Source organism: Petromyzon marinus, chromosome 85 (assembly GCF_048934315.1).
Source record: "Petromyzon marinus isolate PM22_M1 ecotype Great Lakes invasive population chromosome 85, UKy_Petmar_22M1.pri1.0, whole genome shotgun sequence".
NCBI lineage: Eukaryota > Metazoa > Chordata > Hyperoartia > Petromyzontiformes > Petromyzontidae > Petromyzon > Petromyzon marinus.
In genome coordinates this window covers 2,264,715-2,279,255 of record NC_133750.1, presented here as the reverse complement: position 1 = coordinate 2,279,255, position 14,541 = coordinate 2,264,715, and the positions used below count along the sequence as shown (strand labels likewise).

Here is a 14,541-nt window from a genome sequence, read left to right as displayed (position 1 = left end):
ATGCACACTCGTGTGTGAATGTCAACTCGTCCATGTTCTTTTAAAGGAATGAAATGGTAGCAATAATGTACGAACAGTCATCTTTAAAAACACAAATCAGGTCTTTATTAATCTGCAACAATATCAACGTTAAAACTCGCATCAAAATCTTTATTAATTCGATTTTTCAAACAAGTTAAGGAACTACGAAAATGATTTCACTTTCATTAATTCAACAGTCATAAAATATTCTCAAAATCAAACACGTGAACGTCTTAATCCTTCCAATTTGACGTCCTTATCGACTGAAGCCATTGATCCACAAGTCCAAGCCATCAAACACAGGAACAACGAACGCATATTGATACCGACAGTTTGAAGTAGTTTGTTTTATTAAACAATAAAGAAAATGAAAGAAAAACGTGTAAAATATGGGGCAACGTTATGATCACAGTTTTTCTCCAACTTTAGCTCAACAAGACCACTTAGTCACGAGAATAAATTCAGGAATTGGACCACCTCACAACCACTGTGCATCACACAACTTCAACAAGTATTCCGATATGACTACTTAGCACCACCTTAACGTGACGAGGTCTAGAAGTCACTTCAACACTCAAGTAGCTGTGAGAAGATGACAACACGTGGCGCCTTCTACCATAAACACCACACATCTAACAGTGCCGATTATACAACCACCAGACGAAGCAACGCATCTATCGAAGTATAAAATTGTTGTCATCCTGAAATAAGTGAACAATTCTGCAACTTAAAAGCAAGACTTTTTTCGGAACACAACATAGAGCATTCACAACATCACTCTGGCTTGGAGTACGGAAGTAATCATTTGAACCTTATTGATTGATCTAACAGAGACACAAACATGCACGTTCCAGGACTTCAAGAGTTAACAGAAGTACTCAATACTTTGACCCTCCAGCCACTCCAGCAGCCATCTCTCAGTATCTACCTGCATGTGGTCGAAAGAGGAATTGTTGTCAGGGCTCATTACATCCACCAATCTCTCAGGATCCAACTGCATGAGGTCGAAAGAGGAATTGTTGCCAGGAGTCATTACATCCACTACATCCAGGCATCTCTCAGGATCCACCTGAATAGGGTCGACAGATGCATTTTGTTCAGGACTCACTGCAGCCCTTTGCATTACATCTTTTGATTTCACTTCCCTCTCATTGCAGATCTTCGCATACTTGTTTCGGGGTGATGACCGTGTCCTCTCTAACGGAGAACAATTGAATGGCTTCTCACCCGTGTGTGTTTTCTTGTGAGTGTTAAGATTTGATTTCTGTGCAAATGCCTTCCCACACACAGAGCACTTGAATGGCTTCTCGCCCGTGTGTGTTTTCTGGTGACTGAAGATGTGATTTCTGTGCAAATGCCTTCCCACACACAGAGCACTTGAATGACTTCTCACCAGTGTGTATTTTCTTGTGAGTGTTAAGATTTGATTTCTGTGCAAATGCCTTCCCACACGCAGAACAATTGAATGGCTTCTCGCCCGAGTGTGTTTTCTTGTGGGTGTTAAGACTTGATTTCTGTGCAAATGCCTTCCCACACACAGAGCAATTGAACGGCTTCTCGCCCGTGTGTGCGTCGCACTGTGGAGAGTTCATCTGCTCCATGTGACTGATTCTTCAGAGCAGAGTAAAAGTCGCGGGTGTTGTTGAGAGTTAACGGCGCCCTGTTAGCTGCGTGGATAAAATCGCCAAAAAGCAAACTCTCACGAACGTCCAACCGAGACACAGTAACGCCCCGTAAGACGGACTACACACGCGATTACCATGTTATCCACTAAGAACGACACTTACTTGTTGATGCACGGTGTATCGATGACCCTGTAACCCGTCTGAAGAGATCGCCACGAACTCTCCCGAAGCAAAGTCGCCAACCAGTCGCCAAGCAATCGTGCTCACCAGTCTGGGTCTCGCAGGAGAAGGGTAATCTGCAGAGCGAGAAGTCGAGCGTCTATCCTCAGTAAAATTCCTCTCCAAATGGTCTTGAGGTCTGATTTTAAGCCCCTTATAACTCCCCTCTAGCATCCAAATCCTTTGTTCTCGACTTGGCCTATCATGGACTTTGCATTCAATGGTTAATTGTTACATTAACAATCCGCATATCAATCAACGTAGCTTAGCTAATCTGGCACATTGTACTTAATCCTTAATAAGTATGTACATCCCACTGCATAATTGTACACTTCCGTTTGAATAAAGATGTACATCTCCAAGCATTATTCTGTGCTTCCTACACTGCTGCAAGATTTCCAGGATTTAAAAGCGATACACAGTCTGAATTATCAACATAAAGAGTTTTATTTGGACTAAGAGGTGCAAATTTACACTGTACTGACTTGGTTTCATGAATATATTTAAGGACACTCGTGTTGAGCGGGGTTTTTCTAGAAAACGAGGATGTTATGTTCTAATTTCCGTCATAAACTAAGTAATCATCTGAATGGTTTAGCTTGTAAGCGTGGTTTAACATAACGTACTGCAAAAAAGTCAATCATGCATATTTTGTCTTCAGTGTGGATATATACTCTTGTGTATGTGCTCAATATTTATGCACGTGTTTTATTTTTTGGACGTGTTTTTGTTTTGGTAATTGCATTGAATATGGAGGTGTTACCAGCAACCTCGCACCCGTCCAGAGACCTCGTGGGCCGCTGTGGTGGCTACGAGACTTCCCTCAAGGACATTTCTCTTATCCACCACAGCGTTACCGACCGGGAACGCCGATGAAGTTGAAGGTTGTTAATACAGAACTTTACTCGTGATAGGGGAATGCCAAACAACCTGGAGTGGCTCTACTTCTGATGATAAAACAACGTATACGTATGTGTATGTATGCAGGCACAATCGTGCGTGTTCGCAGTGGAACGCAATCCTTGTGTTCCTACACTGCTGTGTATGTACACTGCGTTGTATGTCTGTATGTATGTGCACCCCTGTATATGCACACTCGTGTGTGAATGCACACCGCTGTATATAATTATAAACAGTCGTGTTAGGATGCACACTCGTGTGTGCATGTCTACTCGTCCATGTTCTTTTTAAAGGAAGGAAATGGTAGCAATAATGTACGATCAGTCATCTTTAAAAAAACAAATCAGGTCTTTATTAATCTGCAACAATCTCAACGTTAAAACTCGCATCAAAATATTTATTAATTCGCTTTTTCAAACAGTTAAGGAACTAGGAAAATTATTTCACTTTCATTAATTCAACAGTAATAAAATATTCAAAAAATCAAACACGTGAACGTCTTAATCCTTCCCAATTGACGTTCTTTTCGACTGAAGCCATTCGTCCACAAGTCCAAGCCATCAAACATAGGAACATCGAACGCACATTCTGAAACCGACACTTTGAAGTAGTTTTTTTAATCAAATAATGAAGAAAATTAAGGAAAAATGTTTAAAATATAGGGCAACGTTATGATCACAGTCTTTCCCCAACTTTAGCTCAACAATTCTAGATTTAAAGCTTTCGTGACTGCAAGGATCCATCCTCTTTGGTTCAATTTAGCAAAGTCACGTAGGAAAAAATAAAATAACAAAAATTACGACGTTTCTGCCACAACACAAGCGGCCTTCATCAGGTGAAGGGACGAGACTGTCTGGAGGACCTGCAGCGCTGACTTTACCCAATAGAACCAAAGAGTTTAGCTCAACAAGACCACTTAGTCACGACAGTAAAATCAGGAATTGGACTACCTCACAACCACTGTGGATCACACCACATCAACAAGTAATCCGATATGACTACAAAGCACCACCTTAACGTGACGAAGTCTAGAAGGAACTTCAAAACTCAAGTAGCTGTGAGAAGATGACAACACGTGGCACCTTCTACCATAAACACCACACATTTAACAGTGCCGATGATACAACCACCAGACGAAGCAATGCATCTATCGAAGAATAAAATTGTTGTCATCCTCAACTAAGTGAACACTTCTGCAACTTTAAAGGCATACTTTTTTCCGAACACATCAGCAAGCATCCACAACATCACTCGAGCTTAGTGTACGGAAGTAATCATTTGAACCTTATTAATTGATATAACTGAGACACAAACATGCACATTCCAGGACTTCAAGAGTTAACAGAAGTACTCAATACTTTGACCCTCCAGCCACTCCAGCAGCCATTTCTCAGTATCCACCTGCATGGGGTCGAAAGAGGAATTGTCGTCAGGGCTCATTACATCCAGCAATCTCTCAGGATCCAACTGCATGAGGTCGAAAGAGGAATTGTTGCCAGGAGTCATTACATCCACTACATCCAGGCATCTCTCAGGATCCACCTGAATAGGGTCGACAGATGCATTTTGTTCAGGACTCACTGCAGCCCTTTGCATTACATCTTTTGATTTCACTTCCCTCTCATTGCAGATCTTCGCATACTTGTTTCGGGGTGATGACCGTGTCCTCTCTAACGGAGAACAATTGAATGGCTTCTCACCCGTGTGTGTTTTCTTGTGAGTGTTAAGATTTGATTTCTGTGCAAATGCCTTCCCACACACAGAGCACTTGAATGGCTTCTCGCCCGTGTGTGTTTTCTGGTGACTGAAGATGTGATTTCTGTGCAAATGCCTTCCCACACACAGAGCACTTGAATGACTTCTCACCAGTGTGTATTTTCTTGTGAGTGTTAAGATTTGATTTCTGTGCAAATGCCTTCCCACACGCAGAACAATTGAATGGCTTCTCGCCCGAGTGTGTTTTCTTGTGGGTGTTAAGACTTGATTTCTGTGCAAATGCCTTCCCACACACAGAGCAATTGAACGGCTTCTCGCCCGTGTGTGCGTCGCACTGTGGAGAGTTCATCTGCTCCATGTGACTGATTCTTCAGAGCAGAGTAAAAGTCGCGGGTGTTGTTGAGAGTTAACGGCGCCCTGTTAGCTGCGTGGATAAAATCGCCAAAAAGCAAACTCTCACGAACGTCCAACCGAGACACAGTAACGCCCCGTAAGACGGACTACACACGCGATTACCATGTTATCCACTAAGAACGACACTTACTTGTTGATGCACGGTGTATCGATGACCCTGTAACCCGTCTGAAGAGATCGCCACGAACTCTCCCGAAGCAAAGTCGCCAACCAGTCGCCAAGCAATCGTGCTCACCAGTCTGGGTCTCGCAGGAGAAGGGTAATCTGCAGAGCGAGAAGTCGAGCGTCTATCCTCAGTAAAATTCCTCTCCAAATGGTCTTGAGGTCTGATTTTAAGCCCCTTATAACTCCCCTCTAGCATCCAAATCCTTTGTTCTCGACTTGGCCTATCATGGACTTTGCATTCAATGGTTAATTGTTACATTAACAATCCGCATATCAATCAACGTAGCTTAGCTAATCTGGCACATTGTACTTAATCCTTAATAAGTATGTACATCCCACTGCATAATTGTACACTTCCGTTTGAATAAAGATGTACATCTCCAAGCATTATTCTGTGCTTCCTACACTGCTGCAAGATTTCCAGGATTTAAAAGCGATACACAGTCTGAATTATCAACATAAAGAGTTTTATTTGGACTAAGAGGTGCAAATTTACACTGTACTGACTTGGTTTCATGAATATATTTAAGGACACTCGTGTTGAGCGGGGTTTTTCTAGAAAACGAGGATGTTATGTTCTAATTTCCGTCATAAACTAAGTAATCATCTGAATGGTTTAGCTTGTAAGCGTGGTTTAACATAACGTACTGCAAAAAAGTCAATCATGCATATTTTGTCTTCAGTGTGGATATATACTCTTGTGTATGTGCTCAATATTTATGCACGTGTTTTATTTTTTGGACGTGTTTTTGTTTTGGTAATTGCATTGAATATGGAGGTGTTACCAGCAACCTCGCACCCGTCCAGAGACCTCGTGGGCCGCTGTGGTGGCTACGAGACTTCCCTCAAGGACATTGCTCTTATCCACCACAGCGTTACCGACCGGGAACGCCGATGAAGTTGAAGGTTGTTAATACAGAACTTTACTCGTGATAGGGGAATGCCAAACAACCTGGAGTGGCTCTACTTCTGATGATAAAACAACGTATACGTATGTGTATGTATGCAGGCACAATCGTGCGTGTTCGCAGTGGAACGCAATCCTTGTGTTCCTACACTGCTGTGTATGTACACTGCGTTGTATGTCTGTATGTATGTGCACCCCTGTATATGCACACTCGTGTGTGAATGCACACCGCTGTATATAATTATAAACAGTCGTGTTAGGATGCACACTCGTGTGTGCATGTCTACTCGTCCATGTTCTTTTTAAAGGAAGGAAATGGTAGCAATAATGTACGATCAGTCATCTTTAAAAAAACAAATCAGGTCTTTATTAATCTGCAACAATCTCAACGTTAAAACTCGCATCAAAATATTTATTAATTCGCTTTTTCAAACAGTTAAGGAACTAGGAAAATTATTTCACTTTCATTAATTCAACAGTAATAAAATATTCAAAAAATCAAACACGTGAACGTCTTAATCCTTCCCAATTGACGTTCTTTTCGACTGAAGCCATTCGTCCACAAGTCCAAGCCATCAAACATAGGAACATCGAACGCACATTCTGAAACCGACACTTTGAAGTAGTTTTTTTAATCAAATAATGAAGAAAATTAAGGAAAAATGTTTAAAATATAGGGCAACGTTATGATCACAGTCTTTCCCCAACTTTAGCTCAACAATTCTAGATTTAAAGCTTTCGTGACTGCAAGGATCCATCCTCTTTGGTTCAATTTAGCAAAGTCACGTAGAAAAAAATAAAATAACAAAAATTACGACGTTTCTGCCACAACACAAGCGGCCTTCATCAGGTGAAGGGACGAGACTGTCTGGAGGACCTGCAGCGCTGACTTTACCCAATAGAACCAAAGAGTTTAGCTCAACAAGACCACTTAGTCACGACAGTAAAATCAGGAATTGGACTACCTCACAACCACTGTGGATCACACCACATCAACAAGTAATCCGATATGACTACAAAGCACCACCTTAACGTGACGAAGTCTAGAAGGAACTTCAAAACTCAAGTAGCTGTGAGAAGATGACAACACGTGGCACCTTCTACCATAAACACCACACATTTAACAGTGCCGATGATACAACCACCAGACGAAGCAATGCATCTATCGAAGAATAAAATTGTTGTCATCCTCAACTAAGTGAACACTTCTGCAACTTTAAAGGCATACTTTTTTCCGAACACATCAGCAAGCATCCACAACATCACTCGAGCTTAGTGTACGGAAGTAATCATTTGAACCTTATTAATTGATATAACTGAGACACAAACATGCACATTCCAGGACTTCAAGAGTTAACAGAAGTACTCAATACTTTGACCCTCCAGCCACTCCAGCAGCCATTTCTCAGTATCCACCTGCATGGGGTCGAAAGAGGAATTGTCGTCAGGGCTCATTACATCCAGCAATCTCTCAGGATCCAACTGCATGAGGTCGAAAGAGGAATTGTTGCCAGGAGTCATTGCATCCACTACATCCAGGCATCTCTGAGGATTCACCTGTATAGGGTCGAAAGATTCATTTTGATCAGGACTCACTGCAGGACTTTGCATTTCACCTTTTGATTTCACTTCCCTCTCATTGCGGTTATTCGCATGCTTGTTTCGGGGTGATGACCGTGCCCTTTCTAACGGAGAACAATTGAATGGCTTCTCGCCCGTGTGTGTTTTCTGGTGTCTGTTAAGAGATGATTTCTCTGCAAATGCCTTCCCACAAACAGAACAATTGAATGGCTTCTCGCCCGTGTGTGTTTTCTGGTGAGTGTTAAGATTTGATTTCTGTGCAAATGCCTTCCCACACACAGAGCACTTGAATGGCTTCTCACCAGTGTGTATTTTCTTGTGAGTGTTAAGATTTGATTTCTGTGCAAATGCCTTCCCACACACCGAGCAATTGAACGGCTTCTCACCCGAGTGTGTTTTCTGGTGTCTGAAACGAGCTGATTTCCATGCAAAAGCCTTCCCACACACAGAGCAATTGAACGGCTTCTCGTCCGTGTGTGCGTGGCAATGTGGAGAGTTCATCTGTTCCATGTGACTGATTCTTCAGAGCAGAGTAACAGTCGCGGGTGTTGTTGAGAGTTAACGGCGCCCTCTAAGCTGCGTGGCTCAAATCGCCAAAAAGCAAACTCTCACGAACGTCCAACCGAGACACAGTAACGCCCCGTAAGACGGACTACACACGCGATTACCAGGTTATCCACTAACAAAGACACTTACTTGTTGATGCACGGTGTATCAATGATCCTGTAACCCGTCTGAAGAGATCGCCACGAACTCTTCCGAAGCAACGTCGCCAACCAGTCGCCAAGCAATCGTGCTCACCAGTCTGGGTCTCGCAGGAGAAGGGAAATCTGCAGAGCGATGAGTCGAGCGTCTATCCTCAGTAAAATTCCTCTCCAAATGGTCTTGAGGTCTGATTTTAAGCCCCTTATAACTTCCCTCTAGCATCCAAATCCTTTGTTCTCGACTTGGCCTATCATGGACTTTGCATTCAATTGTTAATTTTTACATTAACAATCCGCATATCAATCAACGTAGCTTAGCTTATCTGGCACATTGTACTTAATCCTTAATAAGTATGTACATCCCACTGCATAATTGTACACTTCCGTTTGAATAAAGATGTACATCTCCAAGCATTATTCTGTGCTTCCTACACTGTTTCAAGATTTTCAGGATTTAAAAGCGATACACAGTCTGAATTATCAACATAAAGAGTTTTATTTGGACTAAGAGGTGCAAATTTACACTGTACTGACTTGGTTTCATGAATATATTTAAGGAAACTCGTGTTGAGCGGGGTTTTTCTAGAAAACGAGGATGTTATGTTCTAATTTCCGTTATAAACTTTGAGTAATCATCTGAATGGTTTAGCTTGTAAGCGTGGTTTAACATAACGTACCGCAAAAAAGTCAATCATGCATATTTAGTCTTCAGTGTGTATGTATACTCTTGTGTATGTGTTCAATATTTATGCACGTGTTTTATTTTGGACGTTTTTTGTTTTGGTAATTGCATTGAATATGGAAGTGTTACCAGCAACCTCGCACCCGTCCAGAGACCTCGTGGGCCGCTGTGGTGACTACGAGACTTCCCTCATGGACATTGCTCTTATCCACCACAGCGTTTCCGACCGGGAACGCCTATGAAGTTGAAGGTTGTTAATACAGAACTTTAATCGTGATAGGGGAATGCCAAACAACATGGAGTGGCTCTACTTCTGATGATAAAAAACGTATACGTATGTGTGTATATGTATGCAGGCACAATCGTGCGTGTTCGCAGTAGAACGCAATCCTTGTGTTCCTACACTGCTGTGTATGTACACTGCGTTGTATGTCTGTATGTATGTGCACCCCTGTATATGCACACTCGTGTGTGAATGCACACCGCTGTATATAATTATAAACAGTCGTGTTAGGATGCACACTCGTGTGTGCATGTCTACTCGTCCATGTTCTTTTTAAAGGAAGGAAATGGTAGCAATAATGTACGATCAGTCATCTTTAAAAAAACAAATCAGGTCTTTATTAATCTGCAACAATCTCAACGTTAAAACTCGCATCAAAATATGTATTAATTCGCTTTTTCAAACAGTTAAGGAACTAGGAAAATTATTTCACTTTCATTAATTCAACAGTAATAAAATATTCAAAAAATCAAACACGTGAACGTCTTAATCCTTCCCAATTGACGTTCTTTTCGACTGAAGCCATTCGTCCACAAGTCCAAGCCATCAAACATAGGAACATCGAACGCACATTCTGAAACCGACACTTTGAAGTAGTTTTTTTAATCAAATAATGAAGAAAATTAAGGAAAAATGTTTAAAATATAGGGCAACGTTATGATCACAGTCTTTCCCCAACTTTAGCTCAACAATTCTAGATTTAAAGCTTTCGTGACTGCAAGGATCCATCCTCTTTGGTTCAATTTAGCAAAGTCACGTAGGAAAAAATAAAATAACAAAAATTACGACGTTTCTGCCACAACACAAGCGGCCTTCATCAGGTGAAGGGACGAGACTGTCTGGAGGACCTGCAGCGCTGACTTTACCCAATAGAACCAAAGAGTTTAGCTCAACAAGACCACTTAGTCACGACAGTAAAATCAGGAATTGGACTACCTCACAACCACTGTGGATCACACCACATCAACAAGTAATCCGATATGACTACAAAGCACCACCTTAACGTGACGAAGTCTAGAAGGAACTTCAAAACTCAAGTAGCTGTGAGAAGATGACAACACGTGGCACCTTCTACCATAAACACCACACATTTAACAGTGCCGATGATACAACCACCAGACGAAGCAATGCATCTATCGAAGAATAAAATTGTTGTCATCCTCAACTAAGTGAACACTTCTGCAACTTTAAAGGCATACTTTTTTCCGAACACATCAGCAAGCATCCACAACATCACTCGAGCTTAGTGTACGGAAGTAATCATTTGAACCTTATTAATTGATATAACTGAGACACAAACATGCACATTCCAGGACTTCAAGAGTTAACAGAAGTACTCAATACTTTGACCCTCCAGCCACTCCAGCAGCCATTTCTCAGTATCCACCTGCATGGGGTCGAAAGAGGAATTGTCGTCAGGGCTCATTACATCCAGCAATCTCTCAGGATCCAACTGCATGAGGTCGAAAGAGGAATTGTTGCCAGGAGTCATTGCATCCACTACATCCAGGCATCTCTGAGGATTCACCTGTATAGGGTCGAAAGATTCATTTTGATCAGGACTCACTGCAGGACTTTGCATTTCACCTTTTGATTTCACTTCCCTCTCATTGCGGTTATTCGCATGCTTGTTTCGGGGTGATGACCGTGCCCTCTCTAATGGAGAACAATTGAATGGCTTCTCGCCCGTGTGTGTTTTCTGGTGTCTGTTAAGAGATGATTTCTCTGCAAATGCCTTCCCACAAACAGAACAATTGAATGGCTTCTCGCCCGTGTGTGTTTTCTGGTGAGTGTTAAGATTTGATTTCTGTGCAAATGCCTTCCCACACACAGAGCACTTGAATGGCTTCTCACCAGTGTGTATTTTCTTGTGAGTGTTAAGATTTGATTTCTGTGCAAATGCCTTCCCACACACCGAGCAATTGAACGGCTTCTCACCCGAGTGTGTTTTCTGGTGTCTGAAACGAGCTGATTTCCATGCAAAAGCCTTCCCACACACAGAGCAATTGAACGGCTTCTCGTCCGTGTGTGCGTGGCAATGTGGAGAGTTCATCTGTTCCATGTGACTGATTCTTCAGAGCAGAGTAACAGTCGCGGGTGTTGTTGAGAGTTAACGGCGCCCTCTAAGCTGCGTGGCTCAAATCGCCAAAAAGCAAACTCTCACGAACGTCCAACCGAGACACAGTAACGCCCCGTAAGACGGACTACACACGCAATTACCAGGTTATCCACTAACAAAGACACTTACTTGTTGATGCACGGTGTATCAATGATCCTGTAACCCGTCTGAAGAGATCGCCACGAACTCTTCCGAAGCAACGTCGCCAACCAGTCGCCAAGCAATCGTGCTCGCCAGGCTGAGTCTCGCAGGAAAAGGGTAATCTGCAGAGCGATGAGTCGAGCGTCTATCCTCAGTAAATTTCCTCTCCAAATGATCTTGAGGTCTGATTTTAAGCCCCTTATAACTTCCCTCTAGCATCCAAATCCTTTGTTCTCGACTTGGCCTATCATGGACTTTGCATTCAATTGTTAATTTTTACATTAACAATCCGCAGATCAATCAACCTAGCTTAGCTAATTTGGCCATTGTACTTAAATCTTAATATGTATGTACATCCTACTGCATAACTGTACGCTTCCGTTTGAATAAAATGTACATCTCCATGTATAATTCTGTGCTTCCTGTTAATTTGCTAATATTCACCCGGCTATGTCCTCTAAACTTGCAGCAGTTTAGAGGATTTAACAGTGACATGCAGTCTAAAGAATCAAAATGAAGACGTCGAGTTTGATTTGGACAAAGAGGTGCAAATTTACACTGTACTGACTTTGTTTCATAAATATATTTAAGGACACTCGTGTTGAGCGGGGTGTTTCTGGAAAACGAGGTTGCTATGTTCCTATTGAAGTCATAAACTTTGAGTAATCATCTGAATGGTTTAGCTTAGAAGCGTGGTTTAACATAACGTACCGCAACAAAATCAATCATAAATATTTAGTCTTCAGTGTGTATGTATATTCTTGTGTTTGTGTTCAATATTTTGGACGGTTTTTAAAATATTGGACTTGTTTTTGTAACAGTAATTGCATTGAATATGGAGGGCTACCAGCACCTCGCACCCGTCCAGAGACCTCGTGGGCCGCTGTGGTGGCCACGAGACTTCCCTCAAGGACATTTCTCTTATCCACCACAGCGTTACCGACCGGGAACGCCGATGAAGTTGAAGGTTGTTAATACAGAACTTTAATCGTGATAGGGGAATGCCAAACAACATGGAGTGGCTCTACTTCTGATGATAAAAGAACGTATACGTATGTGTATGTATGCAGGCACAATCGTGCGTGTTCGCAGTGGAACGCAATCCTTGTGTTCCTACACTGCTGTGTATGTACACTGCGTTGTGTGTCTGTATGTATGTGCACCCCTGTATATGCACACTCGTGTGTGAATGCACAACGCTGTATATAATTATAAACAGTCGTGTTAGGATGCACACTCGTGTGTGCATGTCTACTCGTCCATTTTCTTTTAAAGGAATGAAATGGTAGCAATAATGTACGAACAGTCATCTTTAAAAAAACAAATCAGGTCTTTATTAATCTGCAACAATCTCAACGTTAAAACTCGCATTAAAATATTTATTAATTCGCTTTTTCAAACAGTTAAGGAACTAGGAAAATTATTTCACTTTCATTAATTCAACAGTAATAAAATATTCAAAAAATCAAACACGTGAACGTCTTAATTTTTCCCAATTGACGTCCTTATCGACTGGAGCCATTCGTCCACAAGTCCAAGCCATCAAACATAGGAACAACGAACGCACATTCTGAAACCGACACTTTTAAGTAGTTTTTGTTTCATTAAACAATATTGAAAATTAAAGAAATTGTTTAAAATATAGGGCAACGTTATGGTCACAGTCTTTCTCCAACTTTAGCTCAACAAGACCACTTAGTCACGAGAGTAAAATCAGGAATTGGACACCTCACAACCACTGTGCATCACACAACATCAACAAGAAATCCGTTATGACTACAAAGCACCACCTTAACGTGACGAAGTCTAGAAGGAACTTCAACACTCAAGTAGCTGTGAGAAGATGACAACACGTGGCACCTTCTACCATAAACACCACACGTTTAACAGTCCCGATGATACAACCACCAGACGAAGCAACGCATCTATGGAAGTATAAAATTGTTGTCATCCTGAAATGAGTGAACACTTCTGGAACTTAAAAGGAAGACTTTTATTCCGAACACATCATAGAGCATTCACAACATCACTCGAGCTTGGAGTACTGGAAATCATGGAAGTAATAATGTGTACCTTAATTATTGATCTAACAGAGACACAAACATGCACATTCCAGGACTTCAAGAGTTAACAGAAGTACTCAATACTTTGACCCTCCAGCCACTCCATCAGCCATTTCTCAGTATCCACCTGCATGGGGTCGATAGAGGAATTGTAGTCAGGACTCATTACATCCACTACATCCAGGCATTTCTCAGGATTCACCTGTATGGGGTCGAAAGATTCATTTTGTTCAGGACTCACTGCAGCACTTTGCATTACACCTTTTGATTTCACTTCACTCTCATTGCGGATCTTCGCATGCATGTGTTGGGGTGATGACCGTGCCCTCTCCAATGGAGAACAATTGAACGACTTCTCGCCCGGGTGTGTTTTCTGGTGTCTGTTAAGATTTGATTTCTGTGAAAATGCCATCCCACACACAGAGCAATTGAATGGCTTCTCACCCGAGTGTGTTTTCTTGTGAGTGTTAAGATTTGCTTTCTGTGAAAATTCCTTCCGACACACAGAGCACTTGAATGGCCTCTCGCCGGTGTGTGTTTTCTGGTGTCTGTTAAGATTTGATTTGTCCGCAAATGCCTTCCCACACACAGAGCACTTGAATGGTTTCTCCCCCGTGTGTGTTTTCTCGTGTCCGTTAAGAGTTGATTTCTCTGCAAATGCCTTCCCACACACATAGCAATTGAACGGCTTCTCGCCCGTGTGTGCGTGGCACTGTGGAGAGTTCATCTGCTCCATGTGACTGATTCTACAGAGCAGAGTAACAGTCGCGGGTGTTGTTGAGAGTTAACGGCGCCCTCTAAGCTGCGTGGCTCAAATCGCCAAAAAGCAAACTCTCACGAACGTCCAACCGAGACACAGTAACGCCCCGTAAGACGGACTACACACGCGATTACCAGGTTATCCACTCAAAGACACTTAGTTGTTGATGCACGGTGTATCGATGACCCTGTAACCCGTCTGAAGAGATCGCCACGAACTCTCCCGAAGCAAAGTCGCCAAC

At 42.1% G+C, this 14,541-nt stretch overlaps 1 long non-coding RNA gene across 2 annotated transcripts; it reads right to left on the bottom strand.

Moving 5' to 3' along the window:
* Positions 1-4,243: 4,243 nt before the first annotated feature.
* LOC116936937 (uncharacterized) lies at positions 4,244-11,589 on the bottom strand. Of its 2 annotated transcripts, none has more exons than XR_012931392.1 (3): positions 11,466-11,589; positions 8,245-8,378; positions 4,244-5,159 (listed from the first exon to the last, which is right to left on the bottom strand). It is a non-coding gene; the product is annotated as an uncharacterized LOC116936937 (long non-coding RNA). The 2 variants fall into 2 exon arrangements; XR_012931391.1 differs by lacking the exon at positions 4,244-5,159 and adding an exon at positions 7,271-7,383.
* Between the last annotated feature and the right edge of the window lie 2,952 nt (positions 11,590-14,541).